The sequence below is a fragment of the Ipomoea nil genome, unplaced genomic scaffold (assembly GCF_001879475.1).
Source record: "Ipomoea nil cultivar Tokyo-kokei standard unplaced genomic scaffold, Asagao_1.1 scaffold0982, whole genome shotgun sequence".
Classification (NCBI taxonomy): Eukaryota; Viridiplantae; Streptophyta; class Magnoliopsida; order Solanales; family Convolvulaceae; genus Ipomoea; species Ipomoea nil.
The window spans coordinates 722,148-744,687 of NW_017617410.1; positions in this window are offsets into that span (position 1 = coordinate 722,148).

Genomic DNA, 22,540 nt, shown 5'->3' on the forward strand with positions numbered 1-22,540 from the left:
AAATGGTTACAAACCACCATATCTTAATTCAATAAGATATAAGTGGGTTTGGCTACCAAAAATCACTAACAACAAAGGACCCAAACAAGAATGGTACCTAAAAATAATTAATCTTTTTTGTAGGATGTTTGGTACATCGACAGTGGCTTCTCCCGCCACATGACAACAAATAAATCATATCTAGTGAATTTGAAGAAAACCGATGGACCAAAAGTGATTTTTGGAGGAAATCAAAATTATGGAATTACCAAAGGAGTTGGTACGATTGAAAGAAATGGAATAAAAATTGAAGATGTATTGTACGTGGAAGGATTGAAGTTCAACTTGATGAGTACTAGTCAATTTTGTGATAAAGGCTATCTTGTGGAATTTTCCAAAGATAAGTGCCTAATCAAAAATGAGACAACAAAGGAAATAGTACTAACTGGAGCAAGGAAGAAAAATATGTACGTTGTTGATTGGAGCACAAGCAAAGAGTATGTATGCTTAATGGCCAGATATTCAAACGAAGAAAATTGGGAATGGCATAGGAAGCTCAACCATCTAAACTTCAAGACAATTAATCAACTTGCAAAGAAAAATCTTGTTGAAGGTTTACCAAATATTGTCTTCAAGAAGGACCAAGTGTGCGACGCATGCCAATGTGGAAAACAAATTAAATCGTCGTTCAAATCAAAGACGCAAGAGTCAAACGTCAAGACCGCTAAGCTTACTACACATGGACTTGTTTGGGCCGGTCGATCCAATAAGTGTAAGTGGTAAGAAATATACTCTCGTTGTTGTTGATGATTTTTCCAGGTACACTTGGACCGTGTTCATCAAGAAGAAGAGTGAAGTTGAGCAAGTGCTACCAAAGCTATTGAAACAACTCCAAAATGAGAAGGATATGAAAATATCAAAAATACGAATCGATCGTGGAACCGAGTTCGTGAATAGCATGATTCAATCATTTTGCGATGCGCAAGGAATTTCTCATCAATTATCTGCCGCGAGAACGCCGCAACAAAATGGCGTAGCCGAAAGAAGAAACCGGACGCTTAAAGAAGACGCACGAGTGATGATCAGTGCATCCGGTCTCCCGAAAAGATATTGGGCGGAAGCTATCAACGCTGCTTGCTACACACAAAATAGAAGCATCATTCACAAGCAGTACAAGAAGACGCCATATGAATTATACAAAGGGAGAAAACCAAATATTAATTATTTTCATATTTTTGAATGCAAATGTTTTATTCATATTAATGATAAACTGCATCTAAAAGCTTTCGATGGGCGTGCAGATGAAGGAATTTTTCTAGGATATTCGACTACCAGCAAATCATTCAGAATATTAAACAAAAGAACAATGGTGGTTGAAGAGTCCATACACGTGGTGTTTGATGAAAAATCACACGTCAAACATGTTGCACTGGACGTGGAGGACATGCAAAATGGTAACAGGTGTCAAATTGATTTTGGTGATACTAATGATACATGTGAAGGTAATATTTTGCAAGGTTTAGATGAGCTGGAAACCAATTCTCTAGAAAATCCCTTCTCTCATCCAGAAAGTGCAAGTAGCAGAATTAATTATAATATTAATAGAGATGAGGTTGGAGATCCAATTAGAGATGAAGTTGGAGATCCAGTTGGAGAACCAATTAGAGATGAGGTTGAAGATCAAGTTGGAGATCATGGAATTAATGTAAAAATTCGAACAGATCCCTCCAGTTCTCAACCAGCGAACCCATTCAGTATCATGCACCCATTTGAACCAGGTTTGAGATGGCTTAAAAATCACCCTCCAGATTTAGTCATTGGAAATGTACGCGATGGCGTGAAGACAAGATCCTCGACCATGGAAGCATTGTTCACGTGTTATTTATCTCAAATCGAACCGAAAGAAGTGGACGAAGCTTTAAACGATCCGAGTTGGATTGATGCCATGCAAGAGGAGCTTGATCAATTCAAAAGGAATGACGTTTGGAAACTAGTTCCAAGACTATGTGATCATAATGTTGTAGGAACAAAATGGGTCTTCCGGAACAAAGCAAACGAAGACGGGGTAATTGTTAGGAATAAAGCAAGGCTCGTTGCAAAGGGATATTCGCAAGAAGAAGGAATAGATTTGGATGAAACCTTTGCACCCGTAACAAGAGTTGAAGCAATAAGAATTTTCCTAGCTTATGCCGCACACAAGGACTTCACCGTCTACCAAATGAACGTCAAGAGCGCATTTTTGAACGGATTACTTGAAGAAGAAGTTTATGTCGAACAACCCCCAGGTTTTGAGGTAAAAGGCGAAGGTGACAAAGTCTACAAACTTAAAAAGGCATTGTATGGGTTAAAACAAGCACCGAGAGCTTGGTATGATACCTTGTCAATGTTCTTGATAAGCTGTGGATTCACCAAAGGCCAAGTTGACAAAACTTTATTTAGAATTCAAGATGGTGATCATATTTTATTAGTGCAAATATATGTTGATGATATTATATTTGGAAGCACTAACAATTCCTTGTGTGAGAAATTTTCAAAGCTTATGCAGAAAAGATTCGAAATGAGCATGATGGGTGAACTAAATTACTTCTTGGGCTTACAAGTCAAACAAATGAAAGAAGGAATTTTCATCAATCAAACTAAGTACACCCGCGACTTGATCAAGAAGTTTGGCCTTGATGGGAAATCATCAATCAAGATTCCTATGAGTACATCATTGAGGCTAGACAAGGACGGAGATGGAAAAGATGTCGATCAAACGAAATATAGAGGAAGGATTGGTTCACTACTATACCTCACTGCAAGCCGACCGGACATATCTTATGCTGTGGGAGTGTGTGCGAGATTCCAAGCAAATCCAAAAGAAAGCCACCTCACCGCAACAAAGAAGATCATAAGATATTTAAAAGGAACGATCAACGTAGGATTATGGTATCCTAAAAGTACAGATTTTACTCTAACGGGGTTTTCAGATGCGGATTTTGCAGGTTGTAAAATAGACAGAAAAAACACCTCTGGGACATGCCAATTCTTGGGGGGGAAGGCTTGTTTCTTGGTTTAGCAAAAAGCAAAATTCCATCGCGACTAGTACCACCGAGGTCGAATACGTTGCTGCAGGAAGTTGTTGTGCGCAAATATTGTGGATGAAACAACAATTGAAAGATTACGGAGTAAATTGTGATGACGTTAGTATTTATTGTGATAATACTAGTGCAATTGCGATCACTCACAATCCGGTGCTTCACTCAAGAACCAAACACATCGACATTCGACATCACTTCATAAGGGATCATGTTGAAAAGAAAGATCTAAAAATCGAGTATATCCCTACGGAGAATCAAGTTGCAGACATTCTCACAAAGCCTTTATGCGAAACGAGATATGCTACCTTAAGGCACGAATTGGGAATGATCGAACTGAGCTAAGTATCACTGGACTTAATCTCTTTATTCTAATTGATACGTATGCTCAATTTAATTTACTTAGCATTGTTTGTTCATGTTTTTGTTTGAAAATTACGTGAATAATTTTGCAATATGTGTTATCTATTTGTTTATATATTTGCATGCGTTATTTTACATGTAATTATGTGCCATGCAAAATTGTTTTGATAAATATGCAATTTTTGGAATTTTTGAGGTTAATCACATGTTAGTTTAATTTGTTACTTGGAATGCAAGTAAATTTTTGTATATGTGTATTAATCTTCATGAATGATTTATTTACATGCCTAATTGCTCTTAAACTGATTTAAATGATTTGTGGCATGATAAATATTTGTTACGTGAATTGCATATACCATATGTGTTTAATTATTATTTGTGTTGTTTTAAAAGTTGCCATACAAAAAGTTTTTCAAAATTGGTATCAAGTTATTTTTGGTTTCTAAATTTTGTTTTTGGGAAGAAGTTACAAATTTATTTATTTACCAAAATTTGTGTGATTTATATATGTATTACCGTGTGTGCGTGTATATATATATATATATATAGATATAAATGTGATTGTTTTCTAATTGTTTTTGGTAACTAAATCCCAAAAGACTTTTGATACCACCAAAGTGTTTAAATATTTTATTTTACCGTGTGGTTGTTATTTTATTTTAAAGAAAATTCAATTTCTAAAAGATGGAGATATTTTATCTCATATTATTTATTTGTGAGAGAACTAACCTGTTGTTCAAGAATCCACCTCCTAAACCGTCTCTCCAACCTAATCTCCTCTGAAATCCTAAACCTCATCTCCTACTCAATCTCCACCTTATGTGTCCCTTCAGAAATCAATTACGTGCTTAAAAGATTTCTAAAATTTGTGAGCATTAAATGCTGCTGTCTAAGTAATGATTGCATTCTCTCTCTCCTGACTCACCCTCACCAAAAAGACACATCTATCCTTAAAGAGTCACACTTGGAACCCTTACACAAAAGGACTTAATCGTCCATACCCTCTCTCTCTCTCATCCAACCGAGAAAAACCCTCTAAAACCCTCTCTCATACAAAACTCTTCATATTCCCTACCAAAAGAAAATCTCAGATCACTCAAAAAGCCTAAAATTCTCTCTCAACCAAATCAAGCATCATCCTTGTCGATCACAATGGCGCAAACAGAACAACCCAAGGATCTAACCGTGCTTGTGAAAAAAATCACGGTGGGAATGGTTCTCAACGAAGAATATTTCATGAATGGAGCTCAAGAAAAAGTTCTAGCAGCGAAGATCATCCAAGCATTGAAGAACTGTGGACTTTACGATTTTCTCACCTACAAGTATTCTGGAGCATTTGAAGAAGATGTAGTAGAATTCTACCTACATTCAAACGTGAAGAATGGCCGAATTCTATCTACTATTAGTGGAACACAAATTGAAATTTCTGAAGAAGACATCCAGACCTGTTTCAATTTTTCAAATTCTCAAATTCTTGTGGATACTCATCACTATGACCTTCAAAATTTCTGGGATGAAATCCGAGGTCCAAAAGCACCAGAAATACCAGATTTATGCGATGAGAAAAATCTCTTGAAGCCTGAATATGAGATGTTGTTGGATGTAATTTACAAAGTCTTGGACAATAAATTGGGAACTTTGAATAAATTCTCTGCTCCATATATTTGCTTGATGAATGGAATCATGAGTGGAATCAAGTTCAATTGGGCGAATTACATTTTCACCAAAATTATAGGCTTTATCCTTACCGCAAAGCCAGCTGGAAACCCACTCAAAGGAGATCAATTTCTTCAAGGTGTAGGCTATGGACTTGTCATTGGAGAAATTTTGAGGAAGAAGAGAATACCTTTGAGAAAACACAAAAGTGTTGGAATCTACAGGTATCTATTCAGGACGTTTGCACCAGACTATGGGAAGAAGAGTCAAAAGAAAAAGGCATCCAAAGGAGGAGCTTCTGCAAGCACAAAAACACCTCAATCAAGAGGTTCTCAAATCAGAAGCAACAGGGCCGCCTCAACTGCAAGAAATTTTATGGGGTCTAGTAATCTGACCATAAGAGACCAAGAAGCCATGAGCACAGCCAAGACGATAATACCGTACCAAGGTGTAATTGAAAATAAAGCTCAGAATGTTTGTCATCCGGGATTTCCAAACGAACCCATTGATGACACAACACGAATGGAACTAGCAGGAGTTGAAGTGCGAGTTTCCAATGAGTTACAAAGAAGAATTTCGAGCCAATCAACAGGAGAAGCAAGTGCCGGTCCGGTAGTATTCAACACTATCCAAGATGATCCAGAATTGATGAGCGAGAAGTACAGAGTCCAAGAATGGATGAATTGGAGAACTGAAAAGTACCATTCTTTCATCCAAAAGACTACTTCAAAATTAATAGGAAGTGAATAATTTTCCTTGGAGTGGTGCGGAACAGATTCTATACTTGAGGCACTCAAAATGAACATCGATCAAGTTTACAGATCAAAATTTGAAGAGAAAACTGCAAGAGGCAAAGTTGTTGCAGCTGTGGCCGAAGAAAATGCAACTCAGATTTCACCGGCTCAATTGGAGAAAATCAACAAAGCTCAGTTACAAATTCCGTTGCAAAGATCTATTCTGGACACTCATCATAATCCAGGTGAACCTTCTCTTAATATTGCTGATGATCTTCTTGATGCATTAAGAGAAAGGAATGAAGAAGATATTATATCCGTATGTGCACCCGTGTCATATAATGTTGATGATGACCAAAATACTGCTGAGATTGGTGATTTAAATTTGGTCAATATTCCTGTCGCTGAAGCAAAAAGACAGAAAAATAATGACCAAATTTTGAGTAATGTTGGTGGTCCACATACCGAATTGAATGTCTCTGGCAGAGATGATATTGACGTGGTCAGAGAAGAAATAAGAGCAGATGCTGGAGATGAGATTAGAGAAGAGATTGGAGAACAAGTCAGAGAAGAAGTTTTGAATGAGAATAGAGAATTAATTGGGGGGGGGGGACAATTAATTGAAGTGGCAGTACAAAATGTCTCTGTCAAAGCTACCGCAAACTTCCAATCCCCACTAGAAGACAGACCATTGTCTGAGCAACCTATTCTCTCAAATCCAAGTTTCTCTCAAGATATTGACAATTATCAAGGAGAAGAGAAAGTCAATACAGAAGGAGAAAATCTTGGAAAAGAAGCCAGTTGTCAAGAAATTACCACCATGGCCGAATCATCTGAAGGAAGAAGCTTACAACTTGTGGAAACTCCAGTTCTAGCAGATTCAAGAAGGAAGTTTCTCAGATCCCTACATAATCTAAACTGGACAACACGCCACCGGCCTGAAGAAGATGAAGATGATCGTTTGACAATTTTGTTTGCCAAAGTATCCGAATCTGGAGATACAATCTGCCACAAGATCGGAACTACTTTGAAGGATCAAGGACATTCGGCGATACAAGAATTTGACAACACAAGGTCAAATTTCACGCAAATCTTTGAAAAGCACATATCTTTGGAGTCCAAGATCGAAAGAACAGAAGGTCGTTTGAAGGCTGACATCACTGCCAGTTTGGTTGAAGTGATCAAAAATCTGAAGAAAGAAAAGGAGGAAGCCGAGAAAATCAACTATGAACACCATATAAGGCAACTGAAGTCCATACAAGATCAAGAACGAAGAATCAATCAACTTGAAATTGAGCTATCCTCTATGACTCAGAAGTTGGAAACTTTGCAGGATACTTCTGACGTAGCCAGTGAAGGAATCAAGATTGTGATAGCCAACCAAGACCGAGATACCCGAGTTCTTAATTTCTTTGCTGATAAAGCCAAAAAGGGGGGAAGAATATCTCAGTCATATGGCAGCTCAACAACAAGAATACTTTTTTGGGCTCAGTCATATGGCAGCTCAACAACAAGAATACTTTTTTGGGCAACCACAAGCTACACCACCAAGTGGCCGAGGCCGAGGCCGTGGACGCCAAACATCTCCAAGTGGTTTGGGTTTTCCTCAATTTTCTAACTATGGTTTAGGTGCAGGTTCATCTAAAGGAAAGGTTGATGATTGGTTAAATTTCTCCAAAACCGATATACCATCTATCGTATGGACCAAAGAAAACACACCTGCCATGATTAAGAAGCAATCCCCAGCTGAAGTAGCTCAGTGGGTGAATGAAAAGAATAAGGAAGAACAAAGAAAGAGAAAGAAGATGGATATGTGGTTTGATTTGCAAAAACTCACTGGAACCACAGGAAATTCTCTTGGCCACGTAGAAGCTTCAATGAATGCATTGAATGGATCGAAGCTGGAGTTCTACCAGGAACAACTCTGAAAGAAGCATATGAAAATTACCTCGCTGGACAAGTCAACAAAGAATTCTTCTGTGAACGTATCAAGAATGATGTGTACAAGATGAGAGAACACATCAAAGGTGTTCTGAAGAATGGAAGAAGTGATAAGAGGCAAAAGAGGTAATCTGATCTTATTTTTCGAAACTTTTTGTAAAACTACTGTTTCGAAATTATCAAGTTTTTTCCCTTATGATGATCTTACAAGTTATGTTAATTTCCTAAAGTGGTCTATATTTGTTTTTGATATCTTAACTTGTAATTAGAATGTGAATTAAAAGACAAGCATGTAAAACGCATAACAAAAGAGAAAAATGACTAGAATTTAAAATGCAATATGCGTATTAGGAACTTGTCTAAAATTAATTCACGAGTCAATTTATTTTTCCTAAAATATATTAGTTAAACTCATCATGGCTTGGTCAAATAAAATTGAGCAAAAATATTTTTCGAAAAGACTTAAACCCAATGACTGTGTATAGGATTTTGGCATTATCAAAAGGGGGGAAATTGTTAGGAATATGTTGAAATAGTTTTTTATATGCCAAATTGTATTTCAGAATCCCCAATTTTATTTGTTAAGTCTAGGCGTGTCATAGACTAAGAAAGGAAAATTAACAAATATGAAGAAAGGGAAAAATACGAAGAAGAAGATGTATGCATATGATATGTATACTAAAATAAGCCCACACGCCCAACTCAAAGAAGAAGTCATATTGATGAATCTCATACGGAGAAACGAGAAGCAAACGAAATTTCATGAAGTTATCTTGAAGATCAAGCATCTATGGAAAGAAAGATGTACATCAAAAAGAATGCTATAATGACCGATAATCTGTATAGGTGAGATGGATGAAAGCTTGATGTATAAACCACAAAGGTTTCAGGTTTGAAACTCACTCCCTACAATTTTATAAGGCAAATTTAATGAAGCCTTAAAACAGCTATAAGAGATGAAGTAGGAGCTGAAGTTTGAAAAGAGGTTTAGAAATTAAATGAATCAAATAATAAGTCTGGCGAATAGCAAACCTACAAGACTAATACTAGTAACAATAGGTAACGAATACTAATAATAATAGAGTCCTAATACTCCCCCTCAAGCACAAGGTGGACTAGCTACAACATTGAGCTTGCCACACAGAGTAGAGAAACGCGGACCAGGGAGAGCTTTAGTGAACACGTCAGCCAGCTGATCCTTAGTAGAAATGAAGCTAACCTGCAACTCTTTCTTTGCCACTTTGTCACGAACAAAGTGATAGTCAATTTCCACATGTTTCGTACGAGCATGGAACAACTCTTTCTTTGCCACTTTGTCACGAACAAAGTGATAGTCAATTTCCACATGTTTCGTACGAGCATGGAACACCGGGTTGGAACAGAGATAAGTTGCACCCAGATTATCACACCAGAGAGTGGGAGGAGCTGCCAACGGCAACCGAAGTTCATGCAATAGAGAAACCAACCAGGTGACCTCAGCAGACACGTCAGCTAGTGCCTTGTACTCGGCCTCTGTAGACGAACGAGCAACCGTACGTTGCTTCCGGCAAGACCAAGAGATCAGATTGTCACCAAGAAAAACCGCAAAGCCGCTAGTAGACTTTCTGTCAGCGGGGTCCCCAGCCCAGTCCGAATCCGAAAAAGCATGCACTGCAACAGAGGAGGATGGGCGAATAAACAGACCAAAATGCAAAGTGCCTTTAACGTACCGCAGAACACGTTTGAGCATTGCCCAATGCTCAGTAGTCGGGGAGTGCATATGCTGACAGACCCGATTCACAGCAAAAGATAAATCCGGGCGAGTGACAGTAAGATACTGCAGAGCCCCAGCAAGACTGCGATACTGCGTGGGATCGGCATAAGGAACCACAGATTCAGAAACGGGTCGAGTCACAGGCACCGGAGTAGCCAACGGCTTGCAGTCCACCATACCTGCACGGCTCACGATATCTCGCATGTATCGCTGCTGAGAAAGAAACAAACCATCACCACGAGAGACCGTCTCAATGCCCAGAAAAAAAGACGGAGCACCCATGTCACGAATCTTGAACTCCGAGGCTAAGTCAGTCAGAAGCCGAGTAACACGCGAAGCATCAGATCCCATAACAAGGATATCATCCACATAAACAAGCACATATAAAGATACAGAGTCACGAGTGTATATGAATAAATAGACATCAGTCTTTGAAGGTGAAAAACCAACCGACACCAAGAAAGCATGTAACCTGTTAAACCATGCACGAGGAGCCTGCTTAAGACCATAGAGTGACCTTTGTAATAAGCATATATCATCCGGTCGTGACGAGTCCTCATAGCCAGGCGACTGTCGCATGTAGACTGTCTCTGCAAGATTACCATTCAGAAAGGCGTTGTGAACATCCAACTGCCGAATTACCCAACCGCGAGAGACAGCCAAGGAGAGAAGAAGCCGCACGGTGTGGGTTTTACAACAGGACTGAAGGTCTCAAAAAAGTCCTGTCCTGCGACTTGATTGAACCACTTAGCCACCAACCGAGCCTTGTGCCGCTCAATCGTGCCATCAGCCTTGCGCTTCGTCCTGAACACCCATTTGCAGCCTACAACATTCATACCAGGTGTGCGACTAACCAGACGCCAAGTGTGATTCTGGAGCAAGGCATTAAACTCAAGATCCATGGCCTCACGCCATTCCGGATACCGAACTGCTTGAGAATAACAGGTCGGCTCAGAAACAGTCATAAGAGCCACATGCTGCGTCGGCCCCAAAGAACGAGTCGCCATAACATGAGACCGAGGTGGAACCGGTTTTACCGCGCGCCGACCTCGCTTGGGCGCCTTAGGAGCACCCGAGACTGCCACATCTGGAGCCACGGCAGTCTCGGTGCGGGAATCAGAAGCAGCACCAGCAGCCCCGGAATCCGTGTCCATCTCCGGACGAGGATCCAGCCCAGCAGAACAAACACCGGAGCTCGCGCCAACCTGAACGGCGCCAACACCCCACGGCTCAATCGGGCGAGAGCTAGAGACCTGAGAGGGGACAGAAGAAGCAAATGGAAATATGGTTTCATCAAACCGCACATGACGACAAATGAATACCTTGTTAGTAGCAGGATCAAAACAACGATAGCCACGAAACGAAGACGGATAACCAAGAAACACACACGGAGAAGACCGATACTGCAACTTGTTACGATTATACGGGCGTAACAGAGGATAACAGAGACAGCCAAACACACGCAAGAAAGAGTAAGAAGGACTAGAACGATGCAACCGAGAATGAGGACTATCATTATCCAAAACCCAAGTCGGCATCTTATTGATGAGATAGACCGCAGTCTCAAAGGCATAATCCCAATATCGTTGTGGAACCGAAGCCTGGGCCAAGAGAGCCAAACCCGTTTCCACAATGTGACGATGCCGACGCTCAACTCTACCATTCTGCTCATGGGTATAGGCACAAGACTGCCTATGATTAATACCCAAAGAGACAAAAGTACGGTGCAACCGTTTATACTCTCCCCCTAAATCAGATTGAATAGAGACAATCTTACGACCATATGAACGCTCAACTAGTGACCGAAACTGCTCGAAGATAGCATACACATCAGTTTTCAAACGCATAGGATAAAACCATACATAGCGCGTATAGTCATCAACAAACAAAACAAAATAACGAAAGCCATTGACGGAAAGAAAAGGCGCTGGGCCCCAAATATCAGTATATATAAGTTCTAAAACATGAGACGTAGTAGTATTGACATGAGGCAAGGGAAACCGTGAGGATTTCCCAAGCATACAAGCACGACACAATTCCGAAGTATCACTAAAACTAGACGGAATAGAACATGAATTTAAAATCTGCCGCAAGACACGCGGGTGAGGATGACCCAACCGGCTATGCCACACGTCAGAGGAGACTCGAGAGGCCACAAACGCAGCCGGACTTGAACGAGAGACAGGCCAAGAATAGAGACCCCCCGAAGCCGGCCCTTTATATAGAACTTCCCTGGTTGAACGATCCTTCACAAAGAAACAATCAGGGTGAAACTCAAAAAAGGCATTATTATCACGAGCAAACCGTTGCACAGACAATAAAGACGCAGAAAGCCCAGGAACATGAAGAACATCAGACAATGGAAACAGTGTTTTAGATGCGGCTAACGAAGATGAACCAGTACTAACAATAGGTAAACACTTACCGTCACCAACACGAAGATGATCCGGACCATTATAAGGAACCGCCGAGGACATTAAAGACGGATCCGGAGTGGCATGATTCGACGCACCAGTGTCAGGAAACCACTGTTGAGGATTAACCGAAGCCGAATCATCAACAGAATATGCAACATGTGCCCGCGGCCCCGGAGCGCCATCATAACGACGATAGCACGAAGCGGCCGAGTGGCCTTCGCCGGAGCAGATCTGGCACTGGACAGCCCCGGCGCCACCTCGACCGTGGCCTCGGCCCTTGCCACGACCTCGGCCTCGATTGCCGCCGCCATGCTGCTGCCCGCCCGAGCGACCTCCACCTCGCTGAGCTGCCATGGCGACCGGAGCAGCAGCAATGTCACCACCATCATCGGCACATATAAAGGCCTGCGAAACAAGAAAATCGGATAACTCGGGTAAAGACACCGGAGCACCCCTCGTCAGCGACGCCACCAAAGTGCGATATTCGGACCGCAAGCCCAGGAATATATACATATTCTGATCTTCTAGTGTCACCGGACGGCCGGGAAGTGCCAAATCCTCAATAAGCACCTGAGCACGCCCAAGATAATCCGGGATCGAAGCATCCCCCTGCCGCAATCCTTGCAGTTCGCCCACCAACCGAAGAGCGTGGGCCCGAGTCGTCGAACCAAGAACCTGTTCGATCGCCACCCACAAATGCCGAGAGGAGGTTTAACCGATGGCAAGATGCATCATCTCGTCGGACAAGGACGAGATCAACAAGGAGAGCACGGCCTTATCTTGACGAAGCCATGCACTCCGAGCGGCGGACAATACGGCCGACGAAGACACGGCAGCAACTGTAACACCCCGTGTTACGGCCCCTAAAACCATTTAATTAATCAATAAACCCAAGAGAAGGAATAAATCATAATGATCAATTAGGGAAAAAGGCCCACCGTAGTCCATGGGCCCTCATATATAAACCCAACCCCTAAACCCAATCCTTAGTTCCGAGAGAAATAGAATTAGCAAGCGTATAGTATTAGTTCCTAATTAGGACTCCTAAATATATTAATAAGGGACTTAGGAGACACCTAGAACTTCCCACACGCCTAAACGCCCCACCTCCCCAAGAGAGCTCCAAGAATTCCCTTAGAAGAAAGCAAGAAAGCTTAAAGAAAGACCCTTCATAGCCAAGGAACTAATTAAGGCTAAGAGGTAACCCATGTCTCAACAAAACCTATTTTCATAGCTATGATTTCCCCTTAGGGTTTCCCCCCGTATGATTGTGAATGGGGAATTACTATGATTATTATTGATGTTGATTTAATGATTCCATGGGGAATCCTGATAATCTTGATATTGGGAGTTTCTTGATAATTGTGATGTTCTTGATGATTAATTGGGATTTTTGATTACGTGTTGTTCTTGATGATTATGATGTTCTTGATGATTAATTGGTATCCTTGATGATTATGTGTTGTTCCTACCGAATCTTGCAATTAAAAGACGAATCGTATTCTTGTTGATATAAAAGTGATTAGAACCCTAGGTTGTACCATATGCTTTGATTCTTGGATTATCGGGTGGGAAATCGCATGTTTGGGTGTTGATTATGTTTAGAAAAGCAGGATAGGCCATGTGCCGTTCGTTTCCCGTATTCGATCCGTTAATTGCCTACTTGTTGTTGTTAATTGCGTTGTAAAGTGTCTAAGCATGGTTTCGGGTTCCACAACGGTTCCCAGGGCGAAAAGTGATGAAAAGAGTCAGTGGGGGGTAGGGGACCCGCCACCTACCCGCGGCATTCTCGGGCAGCTCCGGCAGCGGGCAGCCGGCGGGTGGACCCCCACCCACCGGCTACCCGCTGGAAATTACACTACCTCGGGCTCCCGCTTCCCCGTTTGATGTTTCCCCGATCCCCGTGGTGTCCCAACGGACCCCGTTTGTCGTGCCTATGTCTAGTTTGATGTTTCGGGTACCGTTCGTAGGTTTATGAGTCTATTATATCGCATACTGGATGAATTGGTATCCCGTTGACCTAGGTGAAGGAAGTATGAACCCCTTAGGACTATTCTTAGTATGTGATGGATCACGCATAGGTTTGTTATACGCTTCATCCCCCTTCCCGATGTGTAACGTGGGTTGCATGTGCTTGCTATGTGTTATGTGTGTGTGCTACCCCAATTCGGTTGCGATCGGATTGGTTATCCTGAGCGCGGTTCAGAAGCTGGCTGCGGTCAGATTGGTATTCCTGGCTGCGGTCAGATGACATTCTCTTGGGCTGCGGTCCACCGTTTTGTTGCGATCAAACGTTTCTATACGAGCTGCGGTTCGTCCTTTATCCTGGCTGCGGTCAGATGACAATCTCTTGGGCTGCGGTCCACTGTTAGGTTGCGATCAAACATTATGATGAGCTGCGGTTCATCGGTCGGTTGCGATCGACCTCCCCGTGTTGCGATACGATCATGGTGCTGCGGGGCCGTGTCAGAGCTATATGCGCTGACCCTCATGTATGGGCATGCGATTGGTCCTGTGGCGCCAACAAAGTGTGTTATGTGTTGTGATATGGATGAGCCGTGATTATGAGTGTCTTGGGGGATGTTACTAAGGGATTTACATTGGGGATTGTTCATGTTGGGTTATGATTATCGTTTATGCTTGCCTTGTCTGCCTTGTCTTTTGTGAACTGCATATGCTCGTTATAGCTGTTGCTCGTGTCTAGCCTTATCTGTCGAGTCATTCCCGGTTTTAAAAGCAAGAGTTCGTAGGATATATCTTCATGCTCATAATGGTTTTCGTATATCTGTATATATCCCTATATGTATTGTATTTCAACGCGTTGGAGTGGGTTACCAGCATCTCTCGCTGAACAGATATATTTGGCTTTCAGGCACAGAGGACTAGAGCACTGGAGCGCGCTAGAACTGGAGCGTAGAAGTAGAGTAGTTTCCCTTTCGGCCTGCGTGCCATATTATGCATTGTGTTTCAATGGATATTAGTTAGACAGCCTGTGCACCTGGGTTCTCTAGCCCAGGTGTGGCATAGCACCCCGTACACTTATGATATACTTTGGGATGTAATGAGATATTACCTTTATTATATAAGCTTAAAATGTCTTGAAAATCTAGGGTGTTACAGTTGGTATCATAGCCTAAGTTTGACCCTAGGAAAAGACTCTTAAGACCGGACTTTAGGACATTAGGCTTGAACTCTAAGTACCTAGGAACATGGGACTCAGGAATCTTATGACGCGCGGTGAGATTGTGAAACCTACACATAACTTCCCTACACGTTGCCCTTCCCCACTTATCACTTCACTAGAAGTGCGGCGAACTCTAACTTAACATTCTTATAAACACTGACCAGAAAGACGATAGCATGGCACCGAACAGAAAGCAATCAAAGACTCCGGAACCCGCCACCAACGACCCCTTGACCCAAACCCTACAGCAACTAACACAAGTCGCGCAGGCGTTAAGCGACGCGGCCCTTCGCAACGCCAGGCCCCCACCGCCTCCGGTGAATACAAACTCTGACGTCGCTCGACAAGTCTCGAATCACCGACCACCCACGTTCTTCGGAGAGGAGGACCCCGCAGTCCTGGAGGAATCGATTCGGACTCTTGACAAGATTCTAGGGGTAGTAGAATGCCCAGAGGAGCGTCGTGTAGAAATAGCCTCGTTCTACTTCGAACACGAGGCCGACCTCTGGTGGATCCACGAAGGACCCACCCACCGACAAGAACCAGGGTTCAACTGGGAAAGCCTCAAGGCACGATTACGTGAACGGTTCTACCCAACCCACATAAAAGCATCCATGTATGAAGAGTTCCTTCATCTAAAGCAAGGGACGGCCACCGTCGTGGAGTACCATAAACGATTCCTCGAACTGGCGCGCTTCGCACCCGAACTTGTCCCCACCGAGGTGACCAAGGTAGAAAGATTCATATCGGGCCTCAACTTCGAAGCCCGGAAGGCACTAGTAGTAAGTAGGCCCCGGACCCTCAACGAGGCTTACGTCAGTGCCGCGAACCTCTATCGGATCCAACTACTTCAACGCGGAGCTCAGGAACAAATGCGAAGAAGGAACACCGGAAGTGGGGCACCACCGGTGAAAAGAACAAGGAACGACATCGGCACGAGATCAAACAACCCGACTAACCCAAGACCGCCCCCGGGAAGCAACGAAACGAACCCAAGAAACTTTCCTTGCCTGAGATGCAACAAAAGTCACAGAGGCAAGGACTGCACAGGCAACCCCTGGCGATGCTTCAACTGCGGGGAGGAAGGACACAAGGCCTTCCAATGCACTCGGCCCCAAAGACCGCGTCCCACCACCACAGGCCAACACGGGGGTACCGGTCACCAAGGGGGCTACGGCGCTCCCGGAAAAGTATTCGTCATGAGCCAAACGCTAGCCGACCTCGGAAACGAAGAAGACCTAGAAGGGGAAAACCCAATCCTTGAAGACGAGGACCACACGGACCCCGCCGAAGAAAACCCCGAAAGCGAATTCTGTCTAGGATAAGCCATCACCCCCTTGTAACCGCCCCCTGTATCGTATAGACCACTTATTTAGTTTAATTACTTCGGGAGCATTATGTTTACTTAGCTTAGCTACTTAGAAAGTATTATGAATAAAGATTCCTTTTTGTTCAAATTCCGATTCCACTACGGGAGTAAAACACAAGTTATGCCATCCACCCAACCCTTCCTCACTAAAAGACGAAACAAGGAAAAGGACAAAAATCACCTCATCAAGGAATGCCTAATGTCACCACTAAGGATTGAACCTTAAACCTCCTATTTATAAGTCCAAGTCCCAACCACCAAGCCATGAGTGTTTCTTAAAACCTCAAGGGGACACTCCCTTGTTAAACCCCTCTAAATCCCTAAAACCCACAAAATCCCCAAATCAAAAACCCTTCTTCTCCTTCTTCTTCTTCTTCTTCTTCTCTCTCTCTCTCTCCCCACACCCTCTCCTCCTCCCTCTCGCATACCCCACTGCCCCACCACAGCCACCATCTCCCACCGACGCCGCCACCGCCCGGACGCACCCCGGCAGAGCCGCTCGCCTCGCCGCCGTCCAGACCAAGCCGCCGGAGACCACCCGCCATCCGCCCGGAGTCCGCCCAGCCGAGACCCGCTGCCGCCTCCACCCGAACGCCAATCCCACGCCACCTCCTCCTCGTCGTGAACCCCACCTCGCCGCCGCCTCCCCCGCAATCGGAAGACGCCGCCTCGACGCCCGCCGGAAAAACACGCCGGAGCGCTGCCCACCTCGCCGGAGACTCGCCGGAAATCTCGCCAGAAACCTCGCCGGAAAATCCACCGGAAAAGTACCACCTATCGCGATGCCAAAGAAACCCCTCGGAATCCGCACCCCGGAGTGGAACAATGCCGATTACACTGTGATCGGAGGTAAAGCACTTGAACCCGACCAATTCTCTCCGGAATTGGTTGATATGCTTAGACACCAAGGACTTTTAGATACGTATCTCACCCTCAAAGGGGATACGTACCTCGAATTGGTGAAGGAGTTCTATCAACACCTTGTAGCCACCAAACGGGGTGACAAGGTAGAAATCACCACCAAAGTCCGCGGCAAGGAAATTGTGCTTTCCGTTGGCCGTTTGGCCAAGCTCTTGAAATTGACCACCACGGGTGTGTCCGACTATGACCGGAGGGGGTGGATTGACACCCAAACTACGGGATACAAGGACTATCTCGGGTACTTACTCGGGAAAGAGTTCACCTCGGCCACCCGACCAAACCGGAAATGGCTATCGGCGGAGCAAAAGATATTGGTTATGATTGTAACCGATAGCCTCTTGCCCACCAATAACAAGAGCAAGGATGTGGGAAGCTTGGAGTGCACCTTTGCGTATCTCCTAAAACATAAAATCAAGTTCAACCTGCCGGCACTCATGCTAAAGCACATAGAGTTCTGCAAAACAAACAACCGGCTTAGCCTACCTTACGGGATGATCCTAAGTTGGATCATGGAGAAAAAGGGGGTAGACCTAAGCCACACCGAGGTCAAAACCGCCAATGGCATGGTTTTCAATGCCCAAAACCTCCGCCGCAACGACATCTACTTCATCGAAGGAGGACACTATCTCACCCTCGAAGAAATCTGCCACAAACCCGATGAGGAACGTAGGGAATTGGTTGATCGGTTGGACATCTCCAACAAAAAGCTCAAGCGGGCCATGCAAGATTGCGGAGGCACAGAAGAAAATGAAGGACAAGAGGAGGAAGACGGGCCTAACCCGTCAGTGCACCCACAGCCAGGAGGGAACCCGAGGGGGCAAGACGAGGGTTCGGTCAACGAACGCATACTCGCACAGCTCGACCGATAGAATCAAATCATGGAAGAAGGGTTCTCATCCCTGATCCGCACCACACACGCACTCGATCAAAGGGTAGCAGCGATCGAGGCCGCCTTGGGTACTCGCGGTGCACCCAGTTCCAGCGCAGGAAACCGAGGTACAACCGAAAACTTCCCTATCACAACACCATCAAAAGTTCAGCCTACCCCAAGCCAAGACAAACGTAAGGCCGCAACCCTAAACAGGAGGCCGAGCTACGAGGTGTCTAGGGGTGAAAGGATGGACTATAACACCGGGCTTCGGGGACGAAGCCCCTTGTAAAGGGGGGAGAGTGTAACACCCCGTGTTACGGCCCCTAAAACCATTTAATTAATCAATAAACCCAAGAGAAGGAATAAATCATAATGATCAATTAGGGAAAAAGGCCCACCGTAGTCCATGGGCCCTCATATATAAACCCAACCCCTAAACCCAATCCTTAGTTCCGAGAGAAATAGAATTAGCAAGCCTATAGTATTAGTTCCTAATTAGGACTCCTAAATATATAAATAAGGGACTTAGGAGACACCTAGAACTTCCCACACGCCTAAACGCCCCACCTCCCCACGAGAGCTCCAAGAATTCCCTTAGAAGAAAGCAAGAAAGCTTAAAGAAAGACCCTTCATAGCCAAGGAACTAATTAAGGCTAAGAGGTAACCCATGTCTCAACAAAACCTATTTTCATAGCTATGATTTCCCCTTAGGGTTTTCCCCCGTATGATTGTGAATGGCGAATTACTATGATTATTATTGATGTTGATTTAATGATTCCATGGGGAATCTTGATAATCTTGATATTGGGAGTTTCTTGATAATTGTGATGTTCTTGATGATTAATTGGGATTCTTGATTACGTATTGTTCTTGATGATTAATTGGTATCCTTGATGATTATGTGTTGTTCCTACCGAATCTTGCAATTAAAAGACGAATCGTATTCTTGTTGATATAAAAGTGATTAGAACCCTAGGTTGTACCATATGCTTTGATTCTTGGATTATCGGGTGGGAAATCGCATGTTTGGGTGTTGATTATGTTTAGAAAAGCAGGATAGGCCATGTGCCGTTCGTTTCCCGTATTCGATCCGTTAATTGCCTACTTGTTGTTGTTAATTGCGTTGTAAAGTGTCTAAGCATGGTTTCGGGTTCCACAACGGTTCCCGGGGCGAAAAGTGATGAAAAGAGTCAGTGGGGGGTAGGTGGGGGTAGGGGACCCGCCACCTACCCGCGGCATTCTCGGGCAGCTCCGGCAGCGGGCAGCCGGCGGGCGGGCAGCTGCCCGCCGGGCACCCGCTGCCCGGAACAGTGGCAGCCGGCGGGTGGACCCCCACCCACCGGCTACCCGCTGGAAATTACACTACCTCGGGCTCCCGGCTTCCCCGTTTGATGTTTCCCCGATCCCCGTGGTGTCCCAACGGACCCTGTTTGTCGTGCCTATGTCTAGTTTGATGTTTCGGGTACCGTTCATAGGTTTATGAGTCTGTTATATCGCATGCTAGATGAATTGGTATCCCGTTGACCTAGGTGAAGGAAGTATGAACCCCTTAGGACTATTCTTAGTATGTGATGGATCACGCATAGGTTTGTTATACGCTTCATCCCCCTTCCCGATGTGTAATGTGGGTTGCATGTGCTTGCTATGTGTTATGTGTGTGTGCTACCCCAATTCGGTTGCGATCGGATTGGTTATCCTGAGCTGCGGTTCAGAAGCTGGCTGCGGTCAGATTGGTATTCCTGGCTGCGGTCAGATGACATTCTCTTGGGCTGCGGTCCACCGTTTGGTTGCGATCAAACGTTTCTATACGAGCTGCGGTTCGTCCTTTATCCTGGCTGCGGTCAGATGACATTCTCTTGGGCTGCGGTCCACTGTTTGGTTGCGATCAAACATTATGATGAGCTGCGGTTCATCGGTCGGTTGCGATCGACCTCCCCGTGTTGCGATACGATCATGGTGCTGCGGGGCCGTGTCAGAGCTATATGCGCTGACCCTCATGTATGGGCATGCGATTGGTCCTGTGGCGCCAACAAAGTGTGTTATGTGTTGTGATATGGATGAGCCGTGATTATGAGTGTCTTGGGGAATGTGACTAAGGGATTTACATTGGGGATTGTTCATGTTGGGTTATGATTATCGTTTATGCTTGCCTTGTCTGCCTTGTCTTTTGTGAACTGCATATGCTCGTTATAGCTGTTGCTCGTGTCTAGCCTTATCTGTCGAGTCATTCCCGGTTTTAAAAGCTAGAGTTCGTAGGATATATCTTCATGCTCATAATGGTTTTCGTATATCTGTATATATCCCTATATGTATTGTATTTCAACGCGTTGGAGTGGGTTACCAGCATCTCTCGCTGAACAGATATATTTGGCTTTCAGGCACAGAGGACTAGAGCACTGGAGCGCGCTAGAACTGGAGCGTAGAAGTAGAGTAGTTTCCCTTTCGGCCTGCGTGCCATATTATGCATTGTGTTTCAATGGATATTAGTTAGACAGCCTGTGCACCTGGGTTCTCTAGCCCAGGTGTGGCATAGCACCCCGTACACTTATGATATACTTTGGGATGTAATGAGATATTACCTTTATTATATAAGCTTAAAATGTCTTAAAAATCTGGGGTGTTACAGCAGCAGCCTCCTCGGCAGAAGGTACCGTAATCGCAGTAAACGGGGGATACACAGACGTTCCATCGACAAAACCCAATAATCCTTGGCCATCCAGGAACGGAAGAAGCTGAGTGCGCCAAAACAAAAAATTACGGGATGTCAATTTGATGGAAACGAAGTGATGAGCCGAAGAAAACGACACCCCGGACTGCAGGGGTGCCACAAGCGCAGCCTCAGAAACAGTCCGTTCAGAACTTCCAACAGAACCGCCATCAGAACCGAGGTGCGCCATAGAGAGAGAGAAAAAGAACCTGCTGATACCAGATGAGGATATAATATTTCTGAATGAATCAAATAATAAGTCTGTACAGGAATATATATAGTAGCGAATAGCAAACCTAATACAAGACTAATACTAGTAACAATAGGTAACGAATAATAATAATAATAGAGTCCTAATACTAAGAAGAGCTGAAGCTCAAAAGAGGTTTCGAAAAAGAGGTGAGAGGTTTCGAAATCAGTTGAAGTTCCAAAGAGGTTTCTGTAACACCCCCAAAAAAAACAAGGCCCAAAGAGGTTTCTGTAACACCCCCAAAAAAAACAAGGCCCAATTGAAGCTCTAACAGAAGCAAAGAAATCCAAAAAGGGGTGTTATGCCACGTATACCACACTAGGTAACACTAAGGCAACAATCTGCAAGTGTATAATACTATCCCAATACATCAATCTAAAACAGTCTAAAAACATTGGCGCACAGGCCACAAAAACACAAAGGTGCTAAGCTACCAGGCTCTAGATATCGCTCTCGTCTAAACATCACTTGAAAGATACAAAGATAAACATTGGGACGACGTCCGGTCAGCGAATGATGCTGGTAACCCACCAATACCGTTAAGTATCATTAATAGGTAGATATAAGATATAAAAACCATTTTCGAAACGGAATCCTTTATATAATAAAGCTATATGGTTTGGGAAATAATTAATGTTACAATTAATGCCACAACATCTTTTATTATAAAAAAAAAACACAACATTTAAAAAATAAAATAGCTATATATTATATAATCATATAAAAAAAATACTTTTGAAAAATAAAATAGCTATATATTATATAATCATATAAAAAATGTGTTCAATTAGAGTTTAAATTTACACATACAAAATTTGAAATTTTCTTTCCAAATGTAATTATCTTAGTTATTATTCGTATTGTGAAAATTATAATATAGATGAAATACAATTAAGAATAAATCAATGTAATTATGTAAATTCTCTCTATAAGTTTATTTGAATATGCACATAATTAGAGATTATATTAATCATACAAAATTATAATCTTAATTTTAATTTTAAATTTAATTTTAATTGTAATTTTATATTCTATAAAAATAATAAATACTTGACCAATGGAAGCTCAAAAATATTATTAGATTAAATAATTTAAAATATTTTAGTTTTTCTATTTTTTATTTATATTTATAATAACATAATTTTTTCCCGTGCATCGCGCGGGTAAATTACTAGTACATATATATAAGTCAAAAGCCAAGATCACCAGTCAACACAAGACTCATCACTCTCAAGACCACACGGGAACACATCCCAAACCACAAAGGTTAACCACACACAAGGATAAAGACTCACCCAACGGCAACACATGCCAAAAC